Here is a 16,791-nt window from a genome sequence, read left to right as displayed (position 1 = left end):
ATAAGATGTTAAACCAATGCCTGTTCCATTGATTCAGGTGGACAGTAAGGACCCCATAGCACCATTCGAAGAAGAGCAGGAAGTTCTCCTGATGTCGTGGCTAACATCACCCCCCCTCCTCCCCCCCTCCCCCCCAATCATTACCAAGAACAGATTAACTGGTCATTCTTCTCATTGGTATTTGTGGGAATGTCCCTTTCATTCATCTCAGATTTTATTCTCATCTTGGGCTAAGGGACAAATCATTATTTAACAGTACCAGCATCGAGCAAGAGCTTTCCAATCCCCTCCCTTCTCTGTCTGTCAAATTTCCTTAAGACTTTACAGCATCCAAAGCCGTTCCCATCCCCATTCCCAAGACGTTAACCGGGAAAGAGTGGACCGCGGTGTCCATTGGTGCATGTCGCAGGTCAAGAACGTTTGCTTTCAAGATAAATAGGACAATAGGATGGTTTGGTCCCTTTGCAGTGGGGAAGTGCCAAGTGGAAGTCAGGCGACAATTCTAGGAAAGATCAACCCTAGACAAGTTTCACACTTTATTTTTAGCAGATGTCTCAGTCTGGCATTGACAGAGGGTTGAGACCAGATGGTCTCAGAGGGGAAGAATAATAGAGCATCTGTGGAGGAAATAATGATCCATACCCTTAACAAGAAGGCCTTTCCACACAGAAGACACCAGCCTACGAAACCTGACTAAAATGAATTTAATCCTCATTTAATTAAAAGGAAAAAAATAAACTTACTTCTCTGGTCTTTAAATTCTAATCTTCCTGCGTCACAGGCAGTGGGTTCTGTGCATTAACTGGTGAATGGTCCCGGACTCAGTTCAAGAATAAATAATAGTCTTCAGCCTGAAAGCAGAACAGACGCAGATTTCAGCTCATTGTTCACCCTGAGTTGTTGAGTATTATTTTTCTCTTTTTTTAGAATCATAATTCCTCCTCACCGGCAAACACAAAGAACTTTTCTAAGTGATTCATTGCAGAGGCAAAAGGTTTCAGCTCTGGTCTAAATGGTTCATTTCTAGTGGGTTTGGTTATTTTCAGTTGGAATCTTCCTTTACACATTCATAATGTTACAAATTGAACTCCTGGTTGTAATCGTGTGGGTGCAATGTAATGCCACTAATCTGTGGGCTGGCCAGGGTGGTAATTGAGGTGACTTGACGGAGGGCCAAATGAAACCCTGGAAAATAAAAGATCAGACACATGAAGCAAAAAGAAAGCCTCAGAAAGCAGTAGGCTTTTCCTGACATTACGAGGGCATGCGGTTTCAAATCCACAGTTTCATAGATTTGCACCGCAAATGAAACCAGGGGTGGCCAACCTTTCAAAACTCAAAAGCCGGAAAATAAATTCTACACTGACAAAGAACCAAAGGTTTTAAATAGACTCTGTGAGCACTCTCACTGTAACTGCGGCTAGTACAGGTATACCATGCAAGATACGCACCTTAGCACATCAACAAAATCTATGACATCGAGTTACATCGAAACTACAGCACAGGACTGCCAAATCTAGTGCCCCCTGGATGACAAGGAGCATACAGGGTAAGATAAGGCAAAAAAGGGAAGCTTATGTCAGACACCAAGAGCTGGGCTGTTTCCAGTGGGGTTCCGCAAGGCTCAGTACTCGGCCCCTTGCTTTTTGTGGTATATATTAATGATTTGGACTTGAATGTGGGGGGCTTGATCAAGAAGTTTGCGGATGATACAAAAATTGGCCGTGTGATTGATAGTGAGGAGGAAAGCTGTAGACTGCAAGAAGATATCAATGGACTGGTCAGGTGGGGAGAAAAGTGGCAAATGCAATTTAATCTAGAGAAGTGTGAGGTAATGCATTTGGGGAGGGCAAACAAGGCAAGAGAGTACACAATAAATGGGAGGATACTGAGAGGTGTAGAGGAACAGAGGGACCTTGGAGTGCATGTCCACAGATCCCTGAAGGTAGCAGGACAGGTAGATAAGGTGGTTAAAAAGGCATATGGAATACTTTCCTTTATTAGCCGAGGCATAGAATATACGAGCAGGGAGGTTATGCTCGAACTATATAAAACACTGGTTAGGCTACAACTTGAGTACAGTTCTGCTCACCACATTACAGGAAAGATGTGAGGGTACAGAGGAGATTTACGAGGATATTGCCGGGGCTGGAATATTTTAGCTATGAGAAAAGATTGGATAGGCTGGGGTTGTTTTCTTTGTATCAAAGGAGGCTGAGGGGAGATTTAATTGAGGTATATAAAGTTAGGACGGGACTAGATAGAGTGGATAGGGAGGACCTATTTCCCACAGCAGAGGGATCAGTGACCAGGGGGCATAGATTTAAAGTAATTGGTAGAAGGATTAGAGGGGAGCTGAGGAGAATTTTTTTCACCCAGAGGGCGGTGGGAGTCTGGAACTCACTGCCTGAAAGGGTGGTAGAGGCAGAAACCCTCAACTCATTTAAAAAGTACCTGGATGTGCACTTGAAGTGCTATAACCTACAGGGCTACAGACCAAGAGCTGGAAATTGGGATTAAGCTGGATAGCCCTTTTTTGGCCGGCACAAATACCTCCTTCTCTGCCATAATTTTCTATGATTCAGACACAGGCCATTCAGCCCAACTGGTCTATGCCGGCATTTATGCTCCACATGAGCCTCCTCCCTCCCTCCTTCATCTAACCCTATCAGGATACCCTTCTATTCCTTGCTCCCTCGTGTGCTTATCTAACTTCCCCTTAAATGCATCTATGTCATTTGCCTCAACTACTCCTTGTGGTATTTACATTCTTACCACTCTTTAGGTGAAGAATTTTCTCCTGAATTCCCTATTGGATTTATTAGCGACTATTTTATATTTATGACCTGTAGTTTTGGACTCCCCCACAAGTGGAAACATTTTCTCCACATCTACCCAATCAAACCCTATCATTACCTTAAAGACCTCTGTCAGATCACCCCTCAGCCTTCTCTTTTCTAGAGAAAAGAGTCCCAACCTGTGATAAGGATATCCTCTCAGTTCTGATATCATCCTTGTGAATCTTTTCTGCACTCTCTCCAATGCCTCTATATCCTTGTTATAAATACGGAGACCAGAACTCTGCACATCACTCCAAATGTGGTCTAACCAAAGTTCGATTCTAGTTTGACATAATTTCTTTGCTTTTCAATTGTGTCCCTCTAGAAATAAACCTTGGTGCTTGATTTGCCTTTTTTATGGCCTTATTAAACTGTGTCGCTACTTTTAGTGATTTGTGTATCTGTACCCCCAGATCCCTCTGCTCCTCTGCCCCATTTAGATTCTTATTATCCAAGCAGTATGTGACCTTATTCTTCCTACCAAAATGTACCACCTCACACTTATCTATATTGAAATTCATTTGCCAATTACATGCCCATTCTGCAAGTTTATTAATATCCTCTTGCATTTTGACTCATTCTTCCTTTGTATTAACTTCCCCCCCAATTTGGTGTTGTTGTACTTCAGATTCCCAAATCCAAATCATGAATGTAAATTGTACTTCTGGGTAATTCTGTGGAACACCACTTCCCACCTTTTGCCAGTCTGATTAGCTACCCTTAACCCCTACTCTCTGTTTTCTGTTTTGTAGCCAAATTGCTATCCATTCTGCTAACTGTCCCCCACTCCACATGCTCTGACCTTAGCCATGAGTCTACAATGCAGTAACTTATCAAAGGCCTTTTGAAAATCCAAATATTTTACATCTACTGCAATATCTTGGTCTATTTTTTCTGTTACTTCTTCAAAGGATTCAATAAGGTTGGTCACGCATGACTTTCCCTTCTGAAATCCGTGTCTGACTATTCTTTATTATATTTTCATTCTCTAGATATCTTTCTATTACATCGTTGAGTAAAGATCCTATTATCTTTCCTACCACCGATGGTAAGCTAACTGGTCTACAGTTCCCTGGACTGGTTCTATCTCCCTTTTTTAAAATTAGGAGTCACATCAGCTGTCCGCCAGTCCTCTGGCACTATTCCCTTTTCTACTAAGTTTTTATATATATGTAATAGTGCCTCTGCTATCTCTTCCCTACCTCTTTTAATATTCGCAGCTGCAATCCAACCTGTCCAGGGGGCTTATCCTCGCTAAGATTGATTAATTTTTTAATGATCTCCTCCCTTTCTATCTTAAATGTTTTAATATCTTTTTCAATCTCTTCTTCTAATGTCCTGCCCACCTTGTTAGTCTCCCTGATATATACAGACATGTTTTGTACTATAGTCTTGAAATCTGGATTTTGCTCTCATGCTCTTGTCTCTCACTTCCCTGCCACCCCTTCATTACCTCCTCTCTCTGTCTCATTCCCTCTCTCTGTCTCATCCCACCTCCGTCCCCTCCCTCCCTGTCTCATTCTTCTGCCCTCTGATTCCTTCTGTCTCTAACTCCCGCTTAGTTGTCTCTCACCCATTCCCTTTCTTTCCTCACCCTCCCTGACTCTCTCATCCTCTTCTCTCTTAGTTCCTCTCTCTCAGCCCAATTTCACTTCCTATATTAACCTTTCATTCCCTCTCTCTCATTGCCCCATTTACTTTCTTTATTGTCTTTCCCCATCTGTCCCTTTCCCTCTTTCCTCGCTCTCTCATTCCCTCTTTACCCTTCTTTCCCATTGCCCCTCCTTCTCATTCCTTTTCCCCCTCTCCCTCATGCCCTCTTTCCCATACAATTACTGGCAGCAGCTTGTTCATGAACCCTGAACAGCATCCCCAGGTAACAGTATCTGGGTCCGAGTCTGCAGCAGAATGGCAGTACACTGGAGGTTTGTACTTGTGACTGTCCCACACCCTGGCCAGTTTATGTTTAAAAGCTGCTAGCATGCTACTGTCAGGTGTGATGGCGCATTGACTGATATGAAATGGATGCATGAAGTAGGTGCAAAGATTTGCACTTCAGTGTCGGGTGGCCACTTCGGTATTAGGGATGTACTGTAAAATACAAGGATGTATCTTTAAATACATAGAAAGGAAAGGACTTCCTTTATATAGTGCCTTTCATGACCTCAAGCCATACCAATGCTCTTTACAGCCAATTAAGTACTTTTGAAGTGTAGGCACTGTTTTAATGTAGGAAAGATGTGGAGATGCCGGTGATGGACTGGGGTGGACAAATGTAAGGAATCTTACAACACCAGGTTATAGTCCAACAATTTTATTTTAAAATCACAAGCTTTCGTAGGTTATCCCCTTCGTCAGGTGAATGAGTGAACCTTTCACTCATTCACCTGACGAAGGGGGTAATCTCCGAAAGCTTGTGATTTTAAAATAAAATTGTTGGACTATAACCTGGTGTTGTAAGATTCCTTACATAATGTAGGAAACACAACAGTCAATTTGCTCACAGCAAGGTCCCACAAACAGCAACGCGATAATGATCAGATAATCTGTTTGTGATGTTTGTTGAGGGACAAATATTGGCCAGGACACCGGGGAGAACTCCCCAGCTCTTTTTAGAAATAGTGCCATGGGATCTTTTACGTTCACCTGAGAGGGCAGACTGGGCGTCGGTTTAACGTCTCATCCGAAAGACGGCGCCTCTGACAGTGCAGCACTCCCTCTGTACTGCACTCATGTGTTAGCCTAGATTTTGTGCTCAAATCTCTGGAGTGGGGTTTGAACCCACAACATACCACTAAAGAGGCAGTTAGTCTCGCAATTGTTCTTATAAGGGGTAATTTTACAAATTCACCTCCCCAAATGCAGAACCTGCCCAAAGCACATATCAAAAAGTTGGAAAATTGCAGGGAGCATGCATCCCAATTTGCCATTGTGCAATCCTGACACACAAATCTCTGCATGGGACTGTAAATTCATAAAATTGCCTCGACCGTCTCAATTAAATAGAATTTAACAATCTCTCTCTGCATCACTCAGGTAAAACGTAGATAAGGCAGAAAGTATTGGAAGCCAGAGAGAGTTCCTCACTTTGATTTCCCCTTTGTTTGTTTGTAAAAGAAGGCATTTTTTTCGATCTAGAAACCCAGGCATCTTATAATATGACCCGTCAGTGGGGAGACAGCTTTGGTGGCATCAGAATCCACTTCGTGTATAACAGTCATTTTAACAAATAACATTGGAAACCACAATCCTGTCTGTCTTCAAACCATAACAAACTCCGTACTGCCAGACAATGATATGATTCAAAATGAACATTGTGGCTAATTGTGTGTAGCACCTTATAATTAGCCAACTGGCCTAATTTCACAGGGGAGAGGGAAAAAAATGCAAGTGAGCCATGAAGTAGCCCTCTCTCTTTAGATAAAGAACCATCACCTTTTTAAACCTGTATTAAACCCGTATACAGATGACTGCTGGTAAAGGTTTATATGTACACAATAAAAATGGAAGTGTAGCATGCCAAGGGGAGAGGGGAACAGGTGACTTTGGACCTCTGGTTCCCAAAGCTCTCCACCACTGGGGGTTTTTCTTACCTCATGTTTGGGTCTGTTGTCGACTAATTGATAGAGATTGATTGCTATGATTAATCAACAACTCCATTATCATTGTCTAAAGCAAAATACTGCGGATATGCTGGAAATCTGAAATAAAAACAGAAAATGCTGCAAACACTCAGCAGGTCAGGCAGTGTCTGTGGAGAGAGAAACAGAGTTAATGTTTCAGATCGATGACCTTTCATCAGAACTGGAAGAAGTTAAAGATTTAACAGTTTTTAAGCAAGTACCGAGCCAGGGAAAGTGAGGGGGGGTGAAGAACAAAAGGGAAGGTCTGTGATAGGGTGGAAGGCAGGAGTGATTAAATGACAAAATGGATGCTGGTGCAAGGCAAGGAGGATGGTAATGAAACAGGTAAAGAAACAAAAGTTGGGTCCCAGTCTGACCTCTGTGTCCTCGGCCTCTTACACTGTTCCAGTGAAGCTCAACGGAAGCTCGAGGAACAGCACCTCATCTTTCGATTAGGCAATTTACAACCTTCCGGACTCAACACTGATTTCAGTAACTTGAGATCATAATCACTGCTCCCATTTTTTGGCCAGCAAGTGCTGGTAATGGTTCTGCTGTTGCCATTTACAGCTCCTCTAGACCCATCTTTTGTTTCTTTACTTGTCCCATTACCATCCTCCTTGCCTTGCACCATCATCCCTTTTGTCATTTAATCACTCCTGCCCTCCGCCCTATCACAGACCTTCCCTTTTGTTCTTCCCCCCCCCCCACCCCCTTTCCTTGGCTCTGTATTTGCTTAAAAACTGTTAAATCTTTAACTTCTTCCAGTTCTGACGAAAGGTCATCGACCTGAAACGTTAACTCTGTTTCTTTCTCCACAGGTGCTGCCTGACCTGCTGAGTGTTTCCTGCATTTCCAGTTTTGTTGTATCAAGCAACTACCAGGTTGGTAGACGGAGAACTAGACGGACTTTGGTCTTTATTCCTCCAGCAACTCCTATGTTCCTAAAACAAATCAAATTTCAGAATTTGTCGAAGAAGGAGGCAGATCGGATACCCATCGTCATACGATGCACTGAAGTGCACTGGATGTGGCAGCCTGAGGCCTACAATGTTCTGGGGCACTCAACGCTTCCTGATGTGGGCAGTGATACAAGAGAAAGAGCTTTCCTTTATATAGTGCCTTTCATATCCTCAGGACGTCTCAAAGTGCTTCACAGCCAATGAAATGTAGTCACTGTTGTGATGTAGGGAAATGCTGCAGCCAATTTGCGCACAGCAAGATCCCACAAACAATTAAATAAATGATCAGATAGTCCATTTTTTTAGTGATATTGGTTGAGGGATGAATATTGGCCCCAGGACACTGAGAGAACTCCCTTGCTCTTCTTTGATTAGTACCATGGGGAAATTCCACCTGAGAGGGCAGACGGAGCCTCGGTTTAATGTCTCATCTGAAAGAAGACTGAACCTCCAACAATACAGCACTCCCTCAGTACTGTACTGAAAAGTCAGCCTAGATTATGGGCTCAAGTCTTTGGAGTGGGGTTGAATCCCCGACCTTATGGGTTAGAGGTGAAAGTGCTACCCACTTCTTCCAGTTCTGACGAAAGGTCATCGACCTGAAACGTTAACTCAGTTTCTTTCTCCACAGGTGCTGCCTGACCTGCTGAGGACGTAAAAGATCCCATGGGGCTATTTCGAAGACAAGCAGGGAGTTCTCCTCAGTGTCTGGCCAGTATATATCCTTCAACCAACAATGCTAAAAAATATCAGATTATCTGGGTCATTATCTCATTGCTGTTTGTGGGAGCTTGCTGTGCGCAAATTGTCTGCTGCATTTCCTACATTACTCCAGTGACTACACTTCAAAAGTACTTCATTGGCAATAAAGTGCTTTGGGACATCCTCAGGTCATGAAAGGCACGATATAAATGCAAGTCTTTCTTCTTTGTATTTCTACCACCTGGCCTGGATCCCCCCGCTCCCTGCTCCCCCCCCCCCATCCCCCCATGTTAGCCATGCCTATGTCTGTTGAACCCCTGCTCATCCACTCGCACATCGGTAACCCACAATGCAGCGTTAGCACTCCCCATGCATCACAAGAGACATATTGGATGCACCCGCAAATGATACCAATGGGCTGAACTCTCTTTATCCAGCAAGGTCAACCCATTTGTGTGCGGGTGAACATAACACTCGTCAGTGCCAGCGCCGGTGGCATGATGCCCAGATCGCTTTATCTGCCTGACGGTGTTACAGTTTTGGTCCTTTGCATAATGGTTTCTCATTCAACAGCCTAGCATCAGCTCCCGTAAGCAGGCTGCTTCTCTTCCATTCTGAAATCTGTCCCTTCTTGTCTGTTACCTCTGCTTCCATTCTGGGCTCCTCCTCTTTCACTTCCAGTGTCAGTTTGCACGTCCAATCTCCCGTTGGAGCTATCACTGACTCTCCTCTGTCACCAGCCTAGCCACTTCATAGAACCATAGACTGTGCCAGCGCAGGAAAGATTCCATTTGGCCCATCAAGTCTGTGCTGATGTTTTGCTGCACATGAGCCAACTAGTCTAATTCCACCCTCCTGCTCACTCCTCAGATCCTTTCAATATTCCTCCATTTCAAGCAACCATCCTTCCTAAAAGAATTTATGGGCTTTGCTTCAAGAACTGTTTGTGGGAGAGGATTCTACATTCTATCCTTCCCTTTAACTCTGAATCTTTCTTTAGCCTATTACTCACCTTTTGCGTTTGACAGTTTAATTTGCGTGTGTGTGTGTTTTATCCCACTTTGACTGCCAACAAGTTGGGTTTTGGGTTCGTTTGCACAGTTTTGGTAGTAGTCTGAAATCTATGACTTTTCAGTTTTTGACACTGCAGAGGGTGAGGCCCTGAATTAACCATTAATCTAATAGCAGTACCACTATTGTAATAGTTATTAATCCCCAGATTCACAAACTCTACAGGGTCAGAAAATGAAAAGATGCAGATATCAGACACACTCCACTTACAGAAACTGTCATCAGAAGATTGATCAAGAAAACAATACACAAGAACGCGAAACTGTAAGACAACAACAACATGCATTTATATAGTGTCCTTATCATAGAAAAATGGCCCATAACGCTTCATAGAGGCATAAGGAAAGAACGGACAGCCGAGCCAAAGGAGGAGATATTGGGATGGGTGATCAAAAGCTTGGTCAAAGAGATGGCTTTTAAGGAGCGAGGAGAAGGAAATGGAGAGGCAGAGGGATTTAGGAATGGAGTTACAAAGCATGAGGCGTAGATGGCTGGAGGCACAGCCGCTAATGGTAGGGTAAAAGGAGGAGGGATGCACAAGAGGCCATATTCAGAAGAACCGAGAGTTCAAGGGGGAATGGGGTTGTAGGGCTAGAAGAGGAAAAAGAGATAGGGAGGGCTGAGGCCATGAAGGAATTTAAAACAAGGACAGCAATTTTAAGTTTGAGGCATTGGGTGACCAGGAACCAAAGAAGGTCAGGGGTGATGGGCAAACAGAACTTGGTGTGGAATAAGATATGGGCAGCAGAGTTTTGGATGAGCTCAAATTATGGGAGGGCAACCAGGAGAGCAATGGAATAATCAAGTCTGGAGGTGACAAAGGAATGGTTGAGGATCGCTGTAGCGGATGGGCTGAGGCAGGGAGGACAGAGGAATCGAGGGTGGCTTTTTGAGGAGGAGAGCAATCACTTCTGTTGTGAAGGAAAATGGCTCAGTGCCTGTGGAGAGTGAACCATTTACAATGTCAGCCAGCATGGGGGCTGGAAGGGAAGTTGGACGTTTAGCCAGGAAGTTTGGAACAGAGTTGAGGGAGTGCATCTGCATACAGAACTGTGGCAAATGGCACGAAAGGGCAGCAGGACACTTCCGAGATTCCACATGCTCTGTGGCAGGATGTTGGGAGATAAAAATGTGCAAACGGTGGAAATCTGAAATAAAAATTAAAAATAGCAAAAGCAAGCAGATCAAATGTAACTATTTACTGTAAACGGGGTCAAAATCCTGGAACTCCCTTCCTAACAGCACTGTGGGAGAACCTTCACCGTACTGACTGCAGCGGTTCAAGAAGGCGGCTCACCACCACCTTCTCAAGGGCAATTAGGGATGGGCAATAAATGCTGGCCTCGCCAGCGACGCCCACATCCCATGAACGAATAAAAAAACATATTCTCACCACATACAATATCACCTGTTTCAAATTGGCAATAAACGTTGAGTTAAGAACACACACCTTTATCATTCAAACTCGGACTATTGACACACCGACAACAGAAACAGAAAACTCTGGAAATGCACAATGTGTAAAAGAGTTAAAGAATAATTTAACGTTTCAGTTATGGCCCCTCACCGCCTCACGCAGGCCATCTCTGCTTCTCTCCTCCTCTTCTCTGGACTTTATCCCTGGCCATGAGTTTCCAGAGATATCCTTAGAATCCAACAGCTGCCTTAAATATGATCCTTCCCACCTGTCTCCCTGCAAAGACTCCATCCAAAGGGAAAGCACAGTTCTGATGAAGGGTCGAACCAGAAACTCTTGACTTCCAGATGTTCACAGACCTGCCTTTTTTTTTCGCACTTCCCTTTTTTTTGGGTCAAATCTTCCTGGAGAAACGATGTCGTGTTAATGACGCTCGCCGTTATCAATCCGCAAATCAGCCAGCAAGTTCAGGGGATGGAGAGACATGCCATGAATTGTGGATCTACAGAACCTGCTGGTCGATTCACACCGCTCCGACTGTTTGTTCGCACAAATGGCATCTCGCCCTTAGACCCCACCCCCCCCCCGTTATTTTTAAGAATTTACTGGATTTGCACCTTAATTGCCCATCAAACTTGACGCAGAAAGTTAGGGCTGGTAATTGAGAACATAAGTACCTTTTCAATGATGTGATAATTGTTAATGCAATGCCAATCAACCTCTCTGGCCCAGAAAAGGGAACATTTTAAACTGTTCAATCTCATTCCTGTACATAGTCAATTCTTCCTAGAGGATTTTAATTTTTTATTGTTTTTCCTTTCTGTCTCTCTTGTCTCTCTATTAATCCAATCTTTCTTTCTGTACCTGATTTGACTCTCATTCACCCTCCTTCTCCGTCATTCCCCTGTTTCTTTCCCAATCCTTAAATGTTAAGAAGGTTAAGAAGATAGACTGTTGGTCCCAGATGCCCTGTTGCCCTCAAATTTCGAGCTGAAGGGTGCAGCGAAAAGTCTAACTAATGGTGTACAACGTGAGATGCCCCACTCCGGCAAGAGCTGGCCCTTTATTTCGGATTTCTACCATTTACAATTTTTTCCTTTTTTTTCCTACTTAGTGAAGGCAGGGTCACTGTAAACAATGAAATGTCAAGAAACATTCAGGACAGATGTGCATGCCACGTCAAGTTAAGGTGTACCAGCTCCAGAAATATTCCTAGCTGAAGAGACTTTTGGAAGATTGGGAAAGGAAGGTAGCAGATTTTTTTATCTGTGAAATGGAATGAATGAAAACATAGATCTTTGGGATTAAAATTGTGAATATTATTGCACATAATAGAAAGAATATATTATTTTTCTATGCTGTAAGATTCTACAATCCTAATCATCCCAGATGCCTTTCCAGGATGCTTTAAACTTAGTTCAAAATATATTTATACCTGTATCTGTCTCTGATTCTTGGAACTGAAGAAGTGTTTCTGCAGATGTAATTTTCAACAGGTCAATTCTCATTAAATATTAAATAACAAAAGTAATGTCCCCTGTCACAAATTCTCATGGTAACATCTAATATTTTTTTAAAATCTATTCTAACGCTAAGCAACGAATTTGAAATCAAAATGTTATGTACAAACACTGCATAAATTTAACTTAAACACAGCAACAGCAAAACAAAATTAGACAGTACCTCAGTAACTCAGGTACGATTAATGTCAAATGGGAGACAATTCCAAAATTAAATTCTGATAAAGTTCATTAAAATATTTATAAAGACCAGTAGCAGAAACAGTGACAAACTCACCTGATTGGGACTTCCCCTTTAAATCCGTTAAAGCTGATGAAATGAGAGGTAATTCTGTTTTCTTTTTGTCCCCTCAATGGAAAGTTGTAAAGTTGGAGGCGATGTGGACGGTGCAGCGGATGCGAAGGGGCTCGGTGACTGAAGTGACTCCTTTATATCAAGGGGGCTCTTCACTCAGCGCTGATAGTCTGCCTGCCCCTGGGGAGAAGGAGGTCCCACACTGTGGCACTGTCTGCCTGCCTGCCTTTCACCGATTAGTTCATGTGTAAAGAGGATTTGCTTAAAGACGGAGCTCCACCTACTGCCGAATTGTTGGTTGCTGTATTAGGAACAGTTGGGAGCCGAACCCGTTGAGATAAACTTGAGCTGCAGTGGGGCTGGATTCCTCGTTCAGCCGCTCAGCTTTCCCTGTGCTAGAGTTCCAAATGCACACATTTAACTGAGCTAAATCGAACTCAAATCAATCGAGCCTTTGTAACTTAAGAAGAATGACACCCCTGGATGTTGAGATTTAAGTGTCTCTCTCCCCCCCCCGCGCCCAAATACAGAATCTTATAGTACATTCGGCCCATCGTGCCTGTGCAATTTAGTCCCACACCCCAGCTTTTTCCCCATATCCCTGCAAATTAGTCCTCTTCAAGTGCATGTCCAATTGCCTTTTGCCAAGTGTGGAATGTCTAAGTTAGTGATGGAACAGATGCACAGTCCTGCAGGTCATCCTTATGTAGGAGCAGAAGTGTCCTCCTCCATCTGTATATTATCATTTCTTCCCAGCTCCTTACGGGGATAGCTGCTATTTCCACATTCTTTGAGAGCTTTCTGCCAACTTCCCATCCTGACAAATTCTTAATTTTCCCCCTCCCCGACTCCCGAAATGGAGGAGGAGTTCACCTCGGGAGGGCAGGGGTCCTGAGCATCACTCTCAAACTCTACAGGAGCTGTTCTTTGATCACTGTCCCACCCACTCTTTTCCTTCTTCTGTTCCACTCATCCTTCCCATCCATTATTGGAATCAATTCTGAGGGACAGCGTAAATCATCATTTAGAAAGGCATGGGTTAATCAAGGACAGTCAGCATGGATTTGTTAAGGGAAGATCATGTCTGACTAACTTGATTGGATTTTTTGTGGAGGTAACAAGGAGGGTCGATGAGGGTAATGTGTTTGATGTAGTCAACCTGGATTTTAGCTAGGCTTTTGACAAGGTCCCACATGGCAGACTGGTCAAAAAAGTAAAAGCCCATGGGATCCAAGGGAAAGTGGTAAGTTGGATCCAAAATTGGCTCAGTGGCAGGAAGCAAAGGGTAATGAGGGCTGACGGGTGTTTTTGCGACTGGAAGGCTGTTTCCAGTGGGGTCCTGCAAGGCTCAGTTCTGGATCTCTTGCTTTTTGTGGTATATATTAATGATTTGGACTTGAATGTAGGGGGCTTGATCAAAAAGTTTGCGGATGATACAAAAATTGGTCATGTGGTTGAAAGTGAGGAGGAAAGCTGTAGACTGCAAGAAGATATCAATGGATTGGTCAAGTGGGCAGAAAACTGGCAAATGGAATTCAATCCAGAGAAGTGTGAGGTAGTGCATTTGGGGAGGGCAAACAAGGCAAGCGAGTACACGATAAATGGGAGGAAACTGAGAGGTGTAGAGGAAGTGAGGGACCTTGGAGTGCATATCCACAGATCCCTGAAGGTAGCAGGACAGGTAGATAAGGTGGTACTTTCTTTTATTAGCCGAGGTATAGAAGGTTATGGTAGGGAGGTTATGCTAGAACTGTATAAAACATTGGTTAGGCCACAGCTTGAGTACTGCGTACAGTTCTGGTCACCACATTACAGGAAAGATGTGATTGCACTTGAGAGGGTACAGAGAAGATTTACGAGGATGTTGCCAGGGCTGGAGAATTTTAGCTACGAGAAAAGATTGGATAGGCTGGGGTTGTTTTCTTTGGAACAAAGGAGGCTGAGGGAAGATTTAATTGAGGTATATAAAATTATGACTGGACGAGATAGAGTGGATAGGGAGGACCCATTTCCCTTAGCAGAGGGGTCAGTGACCAGGGGGCATAGATTTAAAGTAATTGGTTGAAGGATTAGAGGGGAGTTGTGGAGAAATGTTTTCACCCAGAGGATGGTGGGGGTCTGGAACTCACTGCCTGAAAGGGTGGTAGAGGCAGAAACTCTCAGGTCATTTAAACAGCACTTGGATGTGCACTTGAAGTGCTGTAACCTACAGGGCTACGGACCAAGTGCTGGAAAGTGGGATTAAGCTGGATAGCTCTTCTTCGGCTGGCATGGACAGGATGGGCCGTAATTTTCTATGATTCTATGATTCCCTCCTTTTCATTTCTTTCTCCTTGGCAAGGAGGAGGATTCAGATATCCATAATTTCCACTTCCTTGAGTCTCCTCATTGCCATGTATCATCCCCAATACGAAAGGCTGAGCATTGGGTCCAAAGCCTCCAGCTGTGAAACCAGCTGCCAACCCTCTCACTTTCCTGCATTCTGAGAGGGGGAAGCATCTGGCCTCTGTTGAAGAAAGAACAAAAGAATGGACTTGCATTTATATAGTGCCTTTCATGACCTCAGGACATCCCAAAGCACTTTACAGCCAATGAAGTACTTTTGAAGTGTAGTCACTGTTGTAATGTAGGAAACGCAGCAGCCAATTTGCACACAGCAAGGTCCCATAAACAGTAATGTGATAATAACCAGATAATCTATTTCAGTGGTGTTGGCTGAGGGATAAATATTGGCCAGGACACCAGGGAGAACTCCACTGCTCTTCTTCAAAATAGTGACATGGGACCTTTTACGTCCACCTGAGAGGGCAGACTAGGCCTCGGTTTAACACCTCATCCAAAAGACAGCACCTCCGACAGTGCAGCATTCCCTCAGTGCTGTACTGGAGTGTCAGCCTGGATTATGTGCTCAAGTCTCTGGAATGGGACTTGAACCAACAACTTTCTGACCCAGAGGTGAGAGTGCTGTCACTGAGTCACGGCTGGCACCTAATAACACCCCATGACAGCACTGCTGAGATTGGGAGCTCAACGTATAGGAGGTGGCAAATGCCAACTACAGCCCTAGCAGTCAACCTTGCAGTACATTGGCTTGAGAAGCTGTGGTACACCAATGTGTTATTTAAATGACACAAAAAACCCGCACCTACTACTAAGAAACATGACTTCCAACACTACCACCATGGTTTTCCATTCAGACCCACTCAACAGAAAGAGTAGGTGAGCAAGAAATACTCTCTCGAAAGCCCTACCAAAATATTTACTCTCTGATACATTATTGATGGTTGCGAGCGATGACTAAGACTGTAATTGAAGTGTGGAGACTGAGATTACATCACCAGCCACAAGAGCACAACCAAAGTGGTTTAGGGATGTCATCAGGACCTCAAGATTACAGCTTTCTACTTGCTCGATATCATCTATTACTTCGTAATGTATACTGTGGACTCAAGAAAAAAATATGAAAACCATGTTAAGGACAGTTAGGAGCATTGCCAAAGTGACAAAGACGTGCGAGCTTAAATAAAGTCATGTGGAGTCCTGAAATCTGGCAATAACCAAGGTTCTGGAAACTTCTGAGGCAGTGCTTGCAGAATGTACCATAAACTATGCCAGCTCAACAACATTGCACGGTATCTATTTAAAGGCCCAGATTGATGACTCTCAGCACATGTTGGAGTGTCTCATGAGAGCATTGTCAGCATCAAATCTGAAGAAGCATCAAGCAACCAGCACTGTCAGGACAATTGCTCACGGACCCTCCTGTGGCCGTGCTTGGGTTCCCTGCAGAATTGGATGGGAGTTGCAATGGATAGTGTTGTACTAATTTAATGGGAACATGTTTGGAATTCCACCTACCCACATGCATATTACATAGAATTACACAGAATGTACAGCACAGCAAAAGGCCATTCGGCCCAACAGGTCCATGCCATTGTTTATGCTCCACACGAGCCTCCACCATCCCTACTTCACATAACCCTATCAGCATACCCTTCTAGTCCTTTCTGCCTCATGTGTTTATCTAGCTTCTCCTTAAATGCATCAATGCTAGTCGCCTCAACTACTCCTTGTAGTAGCGAGTTCCACTCTCTGGGTAAAGAAGTTTCTGCTGAATTCCATGTTGGATTTATTAGTGACTATCTTATATTTATGGCCCCTCGTTCTGGTCTCCTCCGCAAGTGGAAACATATTCTCTACGTCTACCCTCTCAAACCCTTTCATAATCTTAAAGACCTCTATCAGGTCACCCCTCAGCCTTCTCTTTTCTAGAGAAAAGAGCCCCAGCCTGTTCAATCTTTCCTGATAGGCATAACCTCTCAGTTCTGGTACCATCCTAGTAAATCTTGTTTGCACCTTCT

The 16,791-nt window shown here is 43.8% G+C and overlaps 1 protein-coding gene across 4 annotated transcripts in view; it reads right to left on the bottom strand.

Moving 5' to 3' along the window:
* The window catches only part of alpl (alkaline phosphatase, biomineralization associated), a 165,139-nt gene extending 152,488 nt beyond the window's left edge, over positions 1 to 12,651 (bottom strand). For 3 of the 4 annotated variants that reach the window (XM_067970681.1, XM_067970682.1, XM_067970679.1), the window contains exons 1-2: positions 12,413 to 12,651; positions 744 to 851 (exon numbers count right to left, since the gene is read on the bottom strand). The gene's annotated coding sequence lies outside the window, so the exon portion shown is untranslated. The remainder of the gene's footprint in view (positions 1 to 743; positions 852 to 12,412) is intronic. The other variant, XM_067970680.1, reaches the window with a different exon arrangement.
* Between the last annotated feature and the right edge of the window lie 4,140 nt (positions 12,652 to 16,791).

This window comes from Heptranchias perlo, chromosome 32, assembly GCF_035084215.1.
Source record: "Heptranchias perlo isolate sHepPer1 chromosome 32, sHepPer1.hap1, whole genome shotgun sequence".
Taxonomy (NCBI): Eukaryota; Metazoa; Chordata; class Chondrichthyes; order Hexanchiformes; family Hexanchidae; genus Heptranchias; species Heptranchias perlo.
This window is presented reverse-complemented; position numbering and strand designations above follow the sequence as displayed.